The sequence below is a fragment of the Hibiscus syriacus genome, unplaced genomic scaffold (assembly GCF_006381635.1).
Source record: "Hibiscus syriacus cultivar Baekdansim isolate YM2019G1 unplaced genomic scaffold, ASM638163v2 tig00110429_pilon, whole genome shotgun sequence".
Classification (NCBI taxonomy): Eukaryota; Viridiplantae; Streptophyta; class Magnoliopsida; order Malvales; family Malvaceae; genus Hibiscus; species Hibiscus syriacus.
The window spans coordinates 3,217,703-3,235,974 of record NW_024062733.1 but is presented as its reverse complement, the minus strand read 5'-3'; positions in this window follow the sequence as shown (position 1 = coordinate 3,235,974).

Below are 18,272 nucleotides of genomic sequence, written 5' to 3'. Positions count from 1 at the left end.
AAACAAATGTACCAATTTTGGGCATTGTGGGGGTGCTAATCCTTCCCCACATGTAACCGACTCTCGAACTCATTTTCTGGTTCGCATACCCTTTTTGTGTTATTTTAATAATATTTTTCTAAATTTTATTAAAATAACATATCATTTTTTGTGACCAATCACACCTCGATAAATGATTGGTGGCGACTCCTCAAATTGTGTTTTATTTGATTCAAGGAAGAAAAACACTTATTTTCTCGAGACGAAATTTAGAAAGCAACGACACTTATTTTCGCCGGGCAAATACCGTCTCGACAAAAAGCATAAACTAAGTTTTCATTAATCATTCAATCTCTCGGTAACTTCCACAATCCTACAATTTCTCCACTAAATATTATACATCAGAAATCAATTACTTTACAAAAGTCTCTTATCATAATCTAGAATATGAACAAGATCCTCCTCGAAGAACAAATCAGATCTTAATTCTACATACTTAATCAACATAACATGAATGAGGGTTAGAACGATATCATCTCATCGTAGACACATAAAAGACATCCAAGATGCTTTCAGGTTTCATAATCAACTTAAGTTGGTAAACGACCAATCTTATCATCTTATGCATCCAATATAGCTAAAGGAATCCATGACTCAATTTATCTTTTTTCGCTCAATCTCAGTACTTCCTTCCACAAAGATACTTGGATAATACCTAATCTTCAAGACTGAACTTGATGTTACAATCTTTCAAATTAACGTAAGATTCTTGTTCTTCAGAAGCCTTAATTATACTATCACCATTAAAATCTAACCCTTTAGATAAAAAGGAACGACTTGCTCTTCTACCCATAAACAGTTTTCATACCATGTGTTATACACATCATTTTTCAAAGCAGAGTTCTCATTCATGAGTATCGAGAAAAATGTAACTAAAGTTTTGGGCAAATGATGCTTTCTTATCTCTAGTGTAACGTACGAACCTAATTGTTTCTTTTAAACATAACAGAATCTCCTCGACATGTACACTTTTACCAAGCATATGGACATTTTCCTTTAATCTTGTAATGATCAAATAACTGAGGTATGAGGCTCAACACTTATCGGATTTCAATCTCATAAATTTGAATGAGAATGATTCCAAAAATTCTTCAATTCGGTTCATTAATACAGAACTTTAGGGGTGATTACCTTGTCAAAGCTTGGAAAAAGTACCTTGCTCTTTAATCCACTTGTGTAGTATTTTCATAATCTCAAAATTTCACTTATAAAGTTTAATTACGAGCTTATCATCACATAATATTTTAGGTAATAGAACCCATATCCATGTCGAGATACGTGTTAGGATCCTCAATCAAGTAACTCGTATGTTACTCGTAAGGTATTTTTAGAATATATATGAATATTAACGATATTCTTTTTCTTTACAAATCGAACCTTAACAATCAGAATACCTAGGTACTTTTATTATAGAGAAAGGACTCGACATCAGAGTTTTGACTCAAAAGAGTATGGCTATAATTAGGGGCATGTACTAATCAGATACCCTACAAAAAACGATCGACTGATCTACCCATAAGACTCAACTTAACCTAAGCTCTAAACCAATATGGGTAACTTGATCTAATCTGAGGTGTCACATTAGTGCCATCGGAGTAACCCACACTGATACATATTCAAAAAAAAGTTCAACATGAATATATATTCAGAAAACCATTCAGATGTTCAAACATAATTCCATAATATAAAACATCAAAATAAATTTCAAACACTGTTATACAAATAAAACGTAACCTATATGTCCTCTAATTATATTGGTACCATACTCGCAAGCAATGACGAATGAACCTCCATTTTTTATATCAATAACTACACATAATCGATTCTTTTAAACCTGAAATGGTGAGTAAAGAGTGAGCTATAGGAAAACTAGTTAATACAGAGCTACCAGATAATGCTAAAGGACAAGCAGATATAAGATAAAGCATAAAACTTTCTTAGTGATTCAGACATATACAGGTTTTGGTGAAAAGTTGATAATTTATTAAGTGATTCTTTGGGTAATAGTCAAGAAGCTTACCGTCTGGAGGAATCATCCGAAGAGGTCGGTACAAATATTAAGTTTGAGAATCTAGTGTGTTCCCTCAATACAGAGAATTGTACAAACAATTTAAAATAGTAATAATTTATTTTAGTAAAATAGAATTTTAAAATAACGTAGATGTCCTCCAAATTGACACCGATATGCAGGATAGTAGCCCAATATAAATCAGATTAAATAGTAAACAATAATATCAAATATTGTCAGTCAGTAAATTATCGTAAAAGTGATAGTGATGTTTATTTAAATCACATAACTACCCTCCACCCGTACACTAAAATGCAGTCCCCAGAACTGTATCCATAAGGACTTACCATAGGTTCATTGGGTGTAGGAGCCAGCCCAAGGGGATACCTCACGTCCATAAGGAATTACAACTTGATCAAAGTTGAACTTGGAGAACCCTAAAACACATCCCAGAGAGTATCTGACAAAACAGTTTTAGATGGTACCAAAAGAGTAAAGAAAACATAAAATCATTCATATTTTTAGTAAAACCGGTAACCAAAGAACATATATCAGGCTATCATTATTTCAATCTAATAAATCCTTCATAAATCCAAGCAAAGAAAACAATCAAGTTTCAAATTAGATGATAACAGTCATGTGCATATGGTATTTCAGATAAGTATTTAATACAATTATCTAGCACACAAAAAACACACTAGAGGATCCGATTATTTTTTAGAGGCACTTGGTAGCTATCAAGAATGAAAAACATGGAACTTTTGTAAATTGATTGGATTTTAGAAATTAGGTCTCTATTAAAAGGGTTCGATACTAACATATATAATTAAACATTTAGAAATTGATGATTTAGGGTCTTTTAGGATTCAAGTGCACCTAGAAGGTATTCAGGAACCTTTACATCAGAATTATTTAAGATTAATATATAATAGCATTGATTCCATTACTTAGGACATCACTGGCATTTTTTAAATTTTGATTCCTAAAGAATTCTTAGTAAATTAACCCAATAATGGTAAAATGAGGATTTGTAGTATTCAGGATTTCGAGTCAAATCGAACTAATTGGATCCTAACACTACACTATTTATCAATCATTCAGACCAATACACTTCACGAATATTCATTTCTTATTACTAATAGTGCTATATACTTGAACTGATCACCTTCAGAATCATCATTGAACGAATCTTAGAGAGAAACAAACATATATTTTGGTGGTATTTTTTTATTTTTTTATTGTGATACTATCAAGAATGACCAACAAGCTAAGGTCGTGTTGCATAACTTTTAGGGGTGTTGCAAAACTTTTAGGGCGTTGCAACATTTAAGTTTACTGCTATTTCTATAATTTATATAAAGGAATTCACTTATTCTCAATGTTATTTTAGTCATTACGAAACTCAAGGGTATTTCGATCACTTTATTCGATCTTATCGTATGCATTATTCCCAGTAATTTGATCTTCAGGTATTTATTCAAAAAAATCATAAATTCTTAGTCTTTTACTCTCTTAGAGGTCAAAAACTGATTACTTAAATTTGTATAAACATGTCATGGATTTAACAACTAAATCACTAATTATCAGCTCGAATACGGGTCCTCAAGTCAATTTCACTATTAGGGTCAATTCGGGTCATTTTTATTTCTCAAGGGTTATTCTGTAATTTCTTATCCCTATATTTTCAGCATTAAAACTTTTAACAAGAAATATTGGAATATAAGAATTTTGGGGTTAATTGATTTATTGATTAAACATTGAACTTGGAAATATTTCTTATCAGTCTTCTAGTCTCTTATAAGATTCATCTGAGTCTTATTCAGTTTACTAATTTTTTATCGCACTCAGATCGAGTTCAAAAATAATTAAATATATTCATATGACCAATCATATTCATTAATGCATTTACCAATACTAACGGGTTCCATAAAGTATACAAAAGGTAGTAATGTATTAACTCAATTTCTGACCTACATCAGTCGACCTTTGTACTCCTTTCGATCACTCTAAAACTTGAATTTGATGTCCCAAAATATCTCAGATACAGAGCAAAAGAAATTACACCAGAAATAGAGCTTAATCACAAAAAATTGGAAGGTACAATGTTAAAAAAACTTATCGGGTTCAAATTTGGTAAAACATACCCCAAAAAAGACTTGAGACATCAAAAAATATCAGGATAAGATGTCTCATAAAAAAATAAAATTTCCGATCAACGATTGATCAACAACGATCAAGTGTCAGTCAATGATAGTCAACAACCGATGAATGACGGTCAATGGTTAATGGCAGTCAACGGGGTCAATAGTATGACTCAGCTCTTCTCATTGGCTTGACTCAATAGCTCAGTTAATAGCTCGATTGGCTCGAGCAACGGCTCAATCAACGGCTTGGTTCATACTGATTCAGTTGGTTAAGCAAACTCCCTTAGTTTGCAGGCGACGCCCAAGCGCAAAGGCAATGTGTGGGGCACGTGTGTAGTCTCCTGTTATCAGAATAACGCCAAATTTTCTATATTCGAAAATCGTGTGATTCTAAACCATGTGCTAAGCTTGGTTTGTGACGGAGAGTGACAAAAGTGAGATTTTCAAGAGAAAGAAAAACTTACTCTCTTTCACACACATCGATGATCATTTTTATGAAGGTAATGAGAGTATCGGTCGACTCACTATAACCTACTTAACCTAATAACGTCGATGATGTGGTGAACAGATGTTGCGATTAATGGGAAATAGTGAAAACAGTGGAAAAAACCTTAGTGCTAGCGTATCATCGTGACAACTTCCACGATGATTGGTAGCAGTTCACAATGAGGTGACGATACCATTTTGATCGTGAATCGACGAGGAATGCACCTGTGGCAGCAGTGTACACCGCAAACAACTAGACAGTGGTTGATCGGTGAGAGGTAACAAGGAACGTTCGAGTGATTTTCGATGGAAGAGAATAATGGTTTTGTGGTGTTTAAAAAGTAAGTGAAATTAGTTAAATATAATAAGGACTAGAACCTTATCACCAATAATACCCTAGCCTAGTTGGTAGATAAGCATCATTCCCTTAGTTCATGGGTTCAAACCTTGCTAACCTCCCATTTTTTATTTCCACCCTTTTACCTATTAATAATAAAGAAGAATGGATAAATTCAGGGTTAAGTCCCTAAATTATCTGGAAATTTAAAAATTAACCCAAAATTTTTATAATCTAGTAGTTTGGTCCTCATTAATCATTAAAATTTGCAAATTAAAATTTTATATCGAGGTGTGACACCTTTTTAAAATATTGTTTTTGAGTCAAACAAAGTTTTCCACTCTATCTATCTTTGTTTATCTCATACCAAGAATCTTTTTGGCCTCAGCTAGATCTTTCATCCCAAATTTTTGATTCAATTGAGTCTTTAAATTGTCTATCTTGTTTTGACTCTTCAAAGCAATCAACATATTTTCAACATATAAGAGGAGATAAATAAAAGATCTATCTTATATCTTTTACAAATAAACACAATGATCGCATTTGCTTCTGGTGTACTTGTGACTCCTCATAAAGCTATCAAATCATCAGTACCACTCCTCGGAGATTGTTTCAATCCATATAACAATGTGTTCAATTTATAAACCCATTTCTCACGACCACCATCTTTGTATTCTTCTAGTTGAGTCATATAGATATCCTATTCTAAATCATCATGCAAGAATACCTTTTATATATGAAGTTAATCTAGCTCCAAATTCAACTGTGCTACCAAGACCGATAATATTCTAACGAAGGAATGCTTCACAACAGGGGAAAATGTTTTATTGTAGTCGGTTCTCTCCTTTTAAGCGTAGCCTTTAGCTATCAACCTTGCCTTATAACGAACATCTTTCTTGTTAGGAGATCTATCTTTCATTACAAATACCCACTTGCATCCAATTGCTCTTTTACCTTTTGGTAATTATGCCAGTTTCCAGGTGTTGTTCTTTCCAAGAGATTGCATTTTTTCATCCAAGACACTTTTCCACTTGTCACTTTTCAAACTTTGTATTGGTTCTTGGTAAGTGATAGGGATATCATCATCAATAATTGGAACAACATAGGTGAATATATCAACAAATCGAGTAGGTCTATAAATATTTCTCCTTAACATTGTAATTGCAAGTGGTTCTGATGTCTCCAATAATTCTCGGGTTTAAACCTCTTCGTTTTTTGATTCTTCTATTTAAGTTGAAGAATCAATTGTATTAACTTCTGGATCATAATCTATTAAAATTCTACATGTTTTGGATATGCTCCACCTGTTACAAATTACTACTAGTTTGAACAACTTCATTTGTTACCTTATTTACTATGGAATATTCATCAAAGGTAACATATATATTATTAATTATATTATTGGTATCTATACACCAAAAGCATAATCCCTTCATTTCATGGGTGATTCCCATAAAGAAAGCCTACTTTGCTCTCAGAACAAGCTTTGATTTCTTCACATGATAATAGGAAGTGAATCCCAATACATCTAAAGAATCATAATATGTAGAAGATTTTTTAAACAATACCCCCAATAGTGTTTTTCCTTCTATCATCGATGACGGTAGACATTTGATGAGATGGCTAGTATATATCACAGCCTCAACCCAAAATGCTTTATCCAACCCAACTTTAGATTGCATACATCGAAATTTTTCTAATAGTTTTTAATTCATATGCTTTGTAATCTCATTATGTTGTAGTGTATTTCTAATAGTGAAGTTTCGAACAATATCATGCTCCTATAAAACGTCAAAGAATTGATCACTTCAATATTCTCCCTCATTTTTTGTCCTATGTCATTTGAACTTGCTACCATTTTGGTTCTCCAACATATTTTTCCATTTAAGGATAATTTGGAGCACTTCATCTTTAGAATTCATCGGATACATCCAAACTCTTCTGGAAAAGTGATCTAAAAAAGTTACAAAGTAATGTTTTCCTCATAAAGACAGTGTCTTGGTAGGACCCTACATATCTGAGTGAATATAATCCAAAATATCTATCGTATTATGTATAGTAGTGTCAAACTTCACCCTCTTATGCTTTCTAAGAACACAGTGCTTGCAAAAGTTCAATTTGAAAGCCTTTTCACCTTTCAACAACCCTTTTTTCATAATTTGCAAGGATTTCTCTCCAGCATGTACCACAACTGAGTGGTGTCCAAATTATCACCACCAAAAGCTTCTCCAATAATTTACTACCTTGGTAGTGATACAAATTATTTTTCCTAATGCCCTTCATCATAACAAGTTAGCCAGATGTGACTTTCAAAACTCCATCTCTTATAGTAACAACTAAGCCTTTAGATTCCAAGGCTCCCAACGAGATGATATTTTTCTTTAAACTAGGAACGTATCGGACATCAGTCAAAACTCTGGTTGATTATCTTTTTTTTCAATCAAATTGAACCTATCCCAACAGTTTTACAAGTATTATTGTTGCTCATATAAACAACTCCTACATTTAGTTCTACTAAATCAGATAATAACTCCCTATTAGGGGACATATGATAGGTGCAACCAAAATCTGATATCCACTCATATAAATGGAATGCCGATGATGAAGCAACCAATGATATTCCAGAGTAATTGGCATCATGCTCTGCAACACATGCATTTGGAGCAGTTTTTCTTTTCTTCTTCAACTTTGGGCAATCTTTCTTCCAATGACATTTTCTCATAAAAAGCACATTCATCATTTCTCATTATGGACTTCGACTTTGATATCCATCTCCTTTTTGGCTTTTGGCTTTTCAAGTTACCTCTAGCCACCATGGCCTCCGTTGTTTCGTACTTACTCTCTTTCTTGGTTTTCTTCCTAAGCTCATAACTATACAAAGAAGCATTTACATTTTTAAAGGTAACTTTATCCTTACCATGAAGTAATATCATCTCAAGGTGCTCAAATTCATCTAAAATAAATGACAACAACATTAAAGACAAGTCTTCATCTTCGAAAGTTTTATCCATACCCAATAAATATGCCACTAGCTCATTGAAGGCAGTGATGTGTTTATTCATATTAGTGCCTACTTGATAATTAAATATAAATAATATTTTCTTCATATGGAGACAATTCTAAGAACTTTTCATTAACAATTATTCCCCCAATACTTTCCATAGCTTACTTACAGAAGTATCATTCTTGTAGACATACTTCTGCTCTCAAGAAATACAAGATCGAATCGGGTTGCATGGTAAACGATTGATTATTCCTCATTTTTTGTCCTCCATATATGCGGGTTTTCCTTCTTCAATGGTGATTTCTAGACCTTATTCGAATATAGTGTCTAACACCTTGCCTTACCACATGTCAAAATGACTGGATCTATCGAACAACTTCATCGAGAAGTTTGTATTTGACATCACCCTCCTCAATAGTCTGGATGAAGAGCTTGATGTCTTAAATAATCCGTATTTTTTCATTTCAATGCCAATGAACAATCTTCAATGGCATGAACTAGATATTTTCAGCAACGGAACCATCAGGATAACCTTAATTGAAGCTCTAATACTAATTATTGGGAAAATTAAGTTATTTCCCACACGAACGTAGTTTCAAAATTGATCTAAAATGTCAAGATCAAAACTACCAAAATTTTACAGTAGATAAACCCGTCAAACTATTGAATATTGAAATCCAATGGAAAAATCCAACAAAGAACAATAATAGAGAGAACACACCAAATTTACGAGGTTCAACAAAATATCGTCTACTCCTCAGGCACCACCAACGGGTGATAACTTCACTATCAAGAAAATATGACAACAAATATAATTCCTTAGAATTCCCAAAATATTACAAAGTGGGAGAATGAATAAAAAAATTAGAGAGATGATTTTTTTAGAATGATTTCAAATGAGAATGCTTAGTCTTATTTATTGTTGATTTCTGTATATGGGAAAAGTTGATTTCAAATGAGAATGCGTAGTCCTATTTATAAGATGATTTTTTTTGCAAGTTGGCAAGTGACCAACTTTTGTACAAGTTAAAATTCATTTTTGGTCATTAAAATGAATTTTCCCATGTAAAAAGTTGGTCGCTTGCCAACTTGTCAACTTGAATCAACTTGTAACATTTGATATCCTTTATTTCCACTTTTCAATATGAATTCTTCGATGGTAGGAAAATCAAAGTTGAATTCTTTTGTAGCATCCTAATTCAGTACGACCTGAAAATCGACGGACCAAGGCATCACACATGACCACCAGAGTGGCTAACCCAAAAATTTTATTTTTAAAACAATTAAATCATCCATTTAATGTCATCCATAATAATAACAAAATAAAATGATAGTATTTGATTTACAAAATACGGGAGCCCCCAAAATACATCCTAATTAAGTTTAATCAATATTTTAAAATATTGTTACAACTCAAATACAAGAAGGTCCATATACAGTACATGCCCTCATAAATATACTCAAGACGTACTCAAAAAACTAGCGTCAGTCTAGAAAGCAGACTATGTGATGGCTCCTTGAACGCTCTTCCTAAGAACATACGCACAAAAATAGATTTCGAACAATGAGCTCACAAACTCAGTGCCACACTATTAACCAAACTATACTATAAGTGTCCTCTACATGAACATTCTAGTAAACATAACCATTAGTATACAAAAATGTTAAGCTAACATACATTTAGAGGTAGACATCATGGTGTGGTTTGAGGGTTTCACTACATCTCATAGATGCACATCTCTCTAGCCTACCTACGGTGAGATCCAAAATTTCTACATCAGAACATTCACCTGACCAACCAACTCCTTATGAGTACTAGGGGCATCTACGTCCAATCGGTAAGGAAGTTCCTTTTGCACTAATTTAGACTTGTCTGAACATTTCTATCAATCAAACGTTCACCCTGCTACTAGAGTGCATATGGTTTCCAAGGTGTTTTCTCGAGTGTCATACAAAGGTTATGATTTCCTATTTTTGTATTGTTTCTAGATACGATCATTAGTGTTATTCTCACTTGTAGTCTTATTCATGAAGTTTCGATGGCCCTTTCTCGTCCTACCCAATTTTTAAATTTGAAGAAGGTTTTGTATCCGAACAATGATGAGGGTATTGATACTCTTAGTTGGAGTATCGGTACTAGTACACTTGGGTATCGATATTTCCCTTGGTATCGATATCAAATTTGGTTTCGATGTTTTGGAAAATTCTATACTATCGGTACTCCTAATTGTAGTATCGATACTTCTACGAGGGTATCGTTACTACTCCGAGTATTGATAGCAAAAATGGCTTCGATGTTTTAAAAAAATATCCCAATAACGATACTTCTACTGGGAGTACTGGTACTCGACCCTCGATATCGATACTCCCTTGAGTACCGATACCAAAATTGGCTACTAAAATCCTAAACTTAAAAATGGTATCGATACTACCCCTCAAGTATCGATACCTAGAGATCAGTATCGATACCACTTAAATGAGTATCACCTACAGATCAGTATCTATACCACTTAAATAAGTATCGATAATCTAGACCTAAATAGCTTATAAAATTTAACTACGCGAGGAACAATATCATTATTGTTCTTCTAGTACCGATACTCTAACCTAGAAATACCCGATTTTGGACACAAATGCCACCTAACACTACCCTTTTGCCCCCTTAGACCCCATTTGGTTCAGGATATAATTTATTCCTGGGAGGAATATTTTTTCCTGGGTGAATATACCCACATTTGGATGGGGACACATTACCAATTGCCAGTTAAAAAATAATACCAACAGTAAATATTTTTACTATTTTCCCTGGAATATTTATCCCCCATCTCCCTTAGGTATTTTATTATTCCCGTCCTCTTGTCTAAAATAGCCTTCTCCATTCATTCCGGTTGATTCTGTGAAATTCCTGTCGTGCGTGATTTACGTCCGCCTTCCATCACTGCTCCCCTGAAAAGCTGAAAGCGATAAGCATGTGAGTTTACATATCTACTTTTCATTTGTTTAATCTTCAATTTCTTTGATGTTTCTTCTCTGTTTCATACTTGGAAATTTTAAGGAAAAAGGTAATCGTTCTTCAATTTCCTTTGTATTAATGAAAACAGAAATGAATTAACCAAAAAAATCATGATTTGACGAGTAAGTTTTAGGCAACAACCTACAGCTAACACATAAATAAAGAAGCGTAATACTCTCACCTTCTTCCATGGACTTTGAGCTCTCTCTCTTTCTTCTTAATTGTTATCTCCGAAAATTCCTTCTGTATATGTCTAGCCTTTGCATGTAAAGTCATCTTCCCCAATATCTGTTCATTTTCTGATTATCATTCAATTTTGTTCCTGGTTTTTCTCCGTTATTGATGATCAATTGTTTTACTCTCTGGGTTTTTCTTTTTACTTGTTTATCTTCATCCTTAGCTGATTTGCTGGTCTGGGCTTGCTTGAAGCATGTTGTTATTTGGCTTGAACTTAGCTATAATTGATGGTTTTGATGGGTACTTTTTTTAACTATTTTATGAAATTTTCTGTTATAATTTATTTTATCTTTTATGTTTGGTGGTTAAACAAACTTAAGTTATGCATTTAAGACCAAATTTAAGGATCCGTCTACTGAAAGGTTTCCTTCCTTGTCTTTATATCCATGGATGCTTCGACTTAATAGGTTTTCTTTCGTTTCAATAAGTGTGTGATGAGTTTCATTTATTGTAAAGAATTTTCCTCTGAATTTTTAGTGATCTTTTCCGAGTTTTCTTCATTGAGTTTCTCACATAATCTGGTCAGCTTTCTCTTTTTTTTTTTTTGCCTTGGAAATATAGTTTGACTTGCATATATATGTAATTATGTTTTTGTTCTTGAATGATCTCAGTATGATCATGTTTTATTGAGTTGCTAGTCTTGCTGGTAGATGAATTTTGATTAGGTCATCTTGTGCTTCTGATTTAAGCTTTTATGTATGGGTATTGGGAACTTTTATTTGGTGTGTTTATTGTTATAAGAAATTCTTTTTTCTTGTGCTTGCCATAAGAGTTTACTTCATTAATTTGTCTTTGAGATATATTTGTGTAAATTATGGCTATTTATCCTGTTCTGGAAGATTTTACTTCATTAATTTGTCTTTGAGATTTGTTTGTGGAAATTATGGCTATTTATCCTGTTATGGAATTGTGTTCATCCACTATCTCTTGAGCCATTTCTTTTCTTTCTCCAAATGCCATAAAGAAGGTCATTTTCTCCCGTCTGTATCATGGATAGAGAGAGAGTGACCATGTGGAGACCACTCTAGCTTAGCCTTATTTCTCATCATTATCACTCTTCAAAATCACCCGCCCTTCTTCTGCTAAAAGTTAACTTTTTAATTTTCATACGCAAAACCCTGTTATTTATTGGGTCCTTAGAACAACACAAAACTCGAACTAATATGGCCATATTTTCCATTTTGGTGAGGCCTTAGATGAGGCAATTAATCAGGTAAGCTAGCTCCAACTGTGCCCCCAAAACTATCATTTTCATTTCAATTTGTAAGCAGTGTGCCGGTTAACTCTGAGTTGTAAGCCAAAATAGATATTTAATTATAAATTTTAAGGGAGATGAATACATATTATTAATATAAAATACAAATAAAAATCTAAAATATATAATAATATAAAATTTTAAAGAGACGACTACATCAACCGCTTCCTCAATCCATCCCTGAGCCGGAGTACAAGAATTTCGGGCATATACTTATAAGACTACGAACCTTTATTTCAATTCTATGTGAAGTGAAAAGAAATATTATCAACAGTTGATAAGTGCCAACAACTGGCATCATCCCACTAGGGGGAACACTTGGAATTTTTATGGGTCCACCACAAAAGATCATTGCAACACAATGATCATATCCAATTTGAATTCCTCATATTATAGATCTTCTAAGAGAATCGGTTTCGAGTATTTTTAATAAACGGCACAAAAACATCATGCATGATGTTGTTGCAGAGAATTTTATATTATAGTTGTATGTCTTCTCTAGTGTGTCCTTTGGCATCTAAGTTGCAATCACTTTGTTTCACTTAACTGAAAGATTTGCCTGTATCTTGTTCATTTCAAGAACTTTTGGCTCTTCATTGTTGTTGAATTTTGATCAACGGGACAAAATCGGTTTCGAGTATTTTTAATAAACGACATAGAAACATCATGCATGATGTTGTTGCAGAGAATTTTATGTCATAGATGTGTGTCTCCACTTGTGTGTCCTTTGGCATCTAAGTTGCAATCAATTTGTTTCACTTAGCTGAAAGATTTGCTTGTATTTGTTCATTTCAATAACTTTTGGCTCTTCATTGCTGTTGAATTTTAGCTAGTTCGGTGTTAGGCGGATGTTACCTTTTCTGCAATATTTTCTCTTATCCCTGTCAATTTTTTATTGGTAGTGTTTGATCTAGCCTTGGATTATTGATTTCATTCTAGGAGTATTGGACTTTGATTTATTTGAAGCAATTAAGTATCTTGTCCTGAAGTTACATAATATTTTCAAAATCAACTGGGCACAACATGCTACAATGCATTATTTGTGTAATATGCATGATAAATCACTGAGCTTCTCCTTTATCTTTGATTTTATTCAAGCATGAGTTATGCCTTCACTTTTTTTCTTTACATGCTTGAATTCTTGATGCTTGAAATAGAAATTTGGTCATCAAGCTCTGGGCAAATTTGACATCATCTGTGTAGAAGATCTCATCCACGAGATAATGACTGTGGGACCTCATTTTGAGGAGGCCAACAACTTCCTCTGGCCATTCCAGCTCAAGGCACCATTGGGTGGTCTAAAGAATAAAAGGAACCACTATGTCGAAGGAGGAGATGCCGGCAACCGTGAGAATTACATCAATGAGTTAATTAGGAGAATGAATTAAAATATAATTTGGGCTTAATCCTATCAAAACTAGTTGTTTTTGTCTATTTGGAAGGTTTCTGATTGTAATTTATGTTGGAAATTATAAACAGTTTTGTTTAAGAAAAACATGGATATTGCTTTGTGCTGCCATTGTTCTACTTTGGGATTGAGCTTTCTCGATGTTCTTTGCTTCTAGTTTTACCGTTAATACTTGATATATAGTATTCAATTTGCTATTTGAATTTTGAAGAATTTTTTTTATAAATAAACGTTATAAATATTAAAATTATTCAAAAGGATAAAAAAGTAAAAATTAGTTAAGATTTAAACAAAAGTATACATCTAATATTTTTATATAAATTATGTTGAAGTAAAATTTTAATATATTCTTAAAATAAATTAACTAAAATTTAATATTAATTAAAATAAAAATAATACATGATATATTTAAATAATAAAATAATATATTATCGATAAATTTTCATATAAATAATTTTTATTTAAATATATTATCGATGAATTTTTGTATAAATAATTTTTATTTAAATAATTAGAATTTCACTTGTTAAAAAATATAAAACAAGGTCAATTTGGTAAAATATACATTCCAGTAATCTTTTATTCCTTCAACCAAACACTGTAATCTTACATTACTGACAAACAAACCAAACACAGTAATGTAACATTCCCAGTAATGTGTTAGGTAATGTTACATTCCGGTAATCTTATTCCCACTAGTAATCTTATATTCCGTGAACCAAACGCACCCTTAAGGTCATCAAATAATGTTTAAGTTTTATGTACGTTTATAAGAGTCATAAATAGTCAATTTGCATGCTTAAAAATACTTCAAACTATAATCTACCATAGGCATGCTCATATGTTTCACAAAACAATGCAAGCTAAGCAAGACACTAAAAGGTCCACAAATGGTATAGAATGGTTAGAAATGTGTTACCTTGGTGCTCAGCTGTGGAAAAACGTCTCCAATTCAACCAAAAGCTAACTTCTCTTTTCCTTTGGTTTTGGAACATTCTTCAACTTCTCTCACTAATATAACATGGAAAATGAGTTACTAACTTATTCATGAGACTAAAATGAGGCTATGAACACTTTCTTATATCAAGTCTACTAAAAACGAGTTAGAAATCCATAGTTTCCTAAACCCCACTAAAACCCCATCAATGGCTATGGTGATCAAACTTAAAGAATGAGAGCTTAAATTGAAGCTTGAGGTGAGGGTATTTCAATTCTTACCTTAAAATTTCCAAAATGGGCTTGGAGGATTGTCAAGTTTCTATCTTTGATAGATTTTTTAAAGGTAGAAAGATAGAGAAGAAATGGGATCTGGTAAAGGAAAAAAGGATGATGAAAATTAGGGAAATGGGGAGTGGGTAAGGCAAATTACATCATCATCGTTAAAAGAAATCAACCTTTGTTTGAAATGAGGGTATAATTGCTCCTTTAATCCCTCTTCTTTCATATAAATGCGAAAATACCCCTTCATGCTATTATTTGGGCCTAACTCATGCCCAAATTCGTTCTTAATTTGATTCAAATTATTTTAGAAGTCTAGTGGGATCGTTTTATTATTATCGAGTTAGCCTGAAACTACTAACCCAGGATACGGAGGTTATATCTTTAGTGATAGCAAATTTGAACTTGAACTCTTGCCAATTTTGACCAACATTTGAACTTATCAAATTGTAGGCTTGAAAATTACAAGCCACACACATAACACTATGATTCCTTTTAATTTAATCTAAACACCAACTTATTCATCTCATCTCCCTATATCAGTCTATCATATAATTTTTTTCAAAAACTCTCTAAAACTCATAAAATTAAACACTAAAAATCCACCAATTTTAGGTGTTTGAAACTTTCTTGGATACCAGAGTTTTTAAATGTTTGTCTGAAAATATGAAAAATGAGATGTATTCTTTTAAAAAGAATAACAACATAACTTAAAATAACCTCACCTCACTGGACAATAAGAGGAGGAGATTATAAATTAGAAGGTTGTAGCTTTTGATGAATTTTCATCGATTTTGAGTGGATTTCGTAAAAAAACTCAGTTGGAGGAGAATAAAAATGACAAAAGTGTGAATATTCGGTATTGATCTTGTCATGAACGACAACATATGATGTGCAACAATCGACTAACAGTGAAACCTAAAGGGATCTAGGTTTTTCTATAATTAAAAGGAAAGATAACAAACATATCATCACATAATTATTGACTTAACAACCCAATAAAAAAAACTAATTCAATTCAAAAGATAAGTGATTTAGTTGAAATTTTTTTATACTTTAATGATGAAAATAAAGTAACATCTAAAATCCAATGAGTAATAATGTAGTTTGTCTTAAAAAATTTATATCAGGCCCATAAATAACTTATTTACAGATCTAAAAAAAATTAATATATTTGTTTAAGTTTGAATGGTTGAATATATTTATTCAAAAGTCATTTTGAATCTAATCAAACATGGGAAACGAACCTGCTTGGAATGCAGAAAAAAAAAAAGAAAAAACAAATGCCCAGTTGCTTGCTTTAAGAAGATCAACAGCAGATCGTTGGTAGTCTTTGCGGTGGCCACCAATTTTGACAGCGACAGGATTTGTTGACATTCATTCAACCAATTTTGACAGCGACAGGATTTGTTGACATTCATTCAACCAATTCGTCTAAACCAAAATCGAGTCTTTTGTGTTTCATTATATATATAATTCTAGACTTTTTACTGATTTTTTTAAATTTTTATAAAAACTTATTTTAATTTTTTATTTTTAAACTTTTATTTTTTATCAAACTAATTAACTGATAAAAATATAAATATGTTAAGTTAATTTAGGCTAGTTTTTTTTATAATTTTTATAAATATGTAATTTTTATAATTTTTAATACTTTAATTATTTTTATTTATATTTATATATAAAATTTTAATATTTATCATTTTTAAATATGTTTATAATTTTTTTGTGTAAAATGATAAAAAAATAATTTATGTCAACATTGACAAAAGGAAAAAAATAACTTACACAAGCTTGTTATATTTTCTGATGATTAGTTTGATTTGATAAAAACTAGTGTAAGTTTGTTAACTTTTCTGTTAATTAGTTTGATTTGATAAAGATTAAAAATTGAATGTTTAAAGAGTTTAAAATTAAAGACTAAAATGATTAATTTTTAAAGAGTTGGAGAATTAAAAATATCATTATATAGTAATTTTTTTTTCTTTTTTTCACATTGGTTTGCTAATTTGATTCAAAGAGATATCTGAGGTCCTCAACTTGGCCATAATATTTTATTTTTTCTGGGTTACAAGTTTTTTAATATATATATATATGAAAACCCTAAATATCATGAAGCCATAATATTTAAATTTTTTACAAATTCAATCGAAAATAATTAAACCTAATTTTATCGATTTGGATCACCGTTTCTTAATTTTTAAAATTGTTTTTTATATAGAATTTAAATTGTTTTTATTAGTATAATTTGCTGAATTATATTCTATGGAACTCTGTTTTACACAATGAGACATAACACGATTATATAGGAAGTATTTCTCCCAACAACACATACGTAACACGATTATATACCGAGACGATCCATGTGTAAGGCTGTGGGGCCACTGCCCCCTAATATTCTATTATTCAAAATATATATATATATATATATGGAAAATATGTATTTAGAGCCCTCAAATTTTAGTTTATTTGGATTTTGTCCCTCTCATTTTATATTGTTAGATATACTTTGCCCCCCCCCCCCACTAAATTAGAATTTTGACTCTGTCCCTGATTTTATAGGAAGTATTTATCCGAGCAGCACATATAACATGTTGCCTTGTCTATTTTCTTGAAATTCTTCTGCGTTTGGACTTGCTTTTTTATTTTTATTTTTTTTTGCAAAGACGATCTATTAAATAAACGAACTCGTTCTTCTATGTTACTCTATTAAGTGAACTTCCAGGCTTACGTCAAACTTACTATTCTAATTGTTTGCTTAAACACCAAGATGAGCACTGATTTTAGTACATACACAAGGTGAATATTTGATCAGTCGAGACGAGTTAAAAGTTTCGAGTTAACAAATCTTATTTTATAACTTATATTTTATTTAATATTTTTTCGAGTCAAAACAAATTTATAAAATGTGAATCGAGTCAAACCAAATTATTCGAATTCCTATTTAAATTCAATTATAATGTTTATAATGTTATGATATTAATTGATTATAATTTAAACAACTTTATACAAACATATGCAATATAGATATATGTTTCTTCATATATTTTTAATGTTATACACATATATCACGTAGAGTTAAAAAGACTCGACTCAAACATAAAAATTCATCCACTAATCATT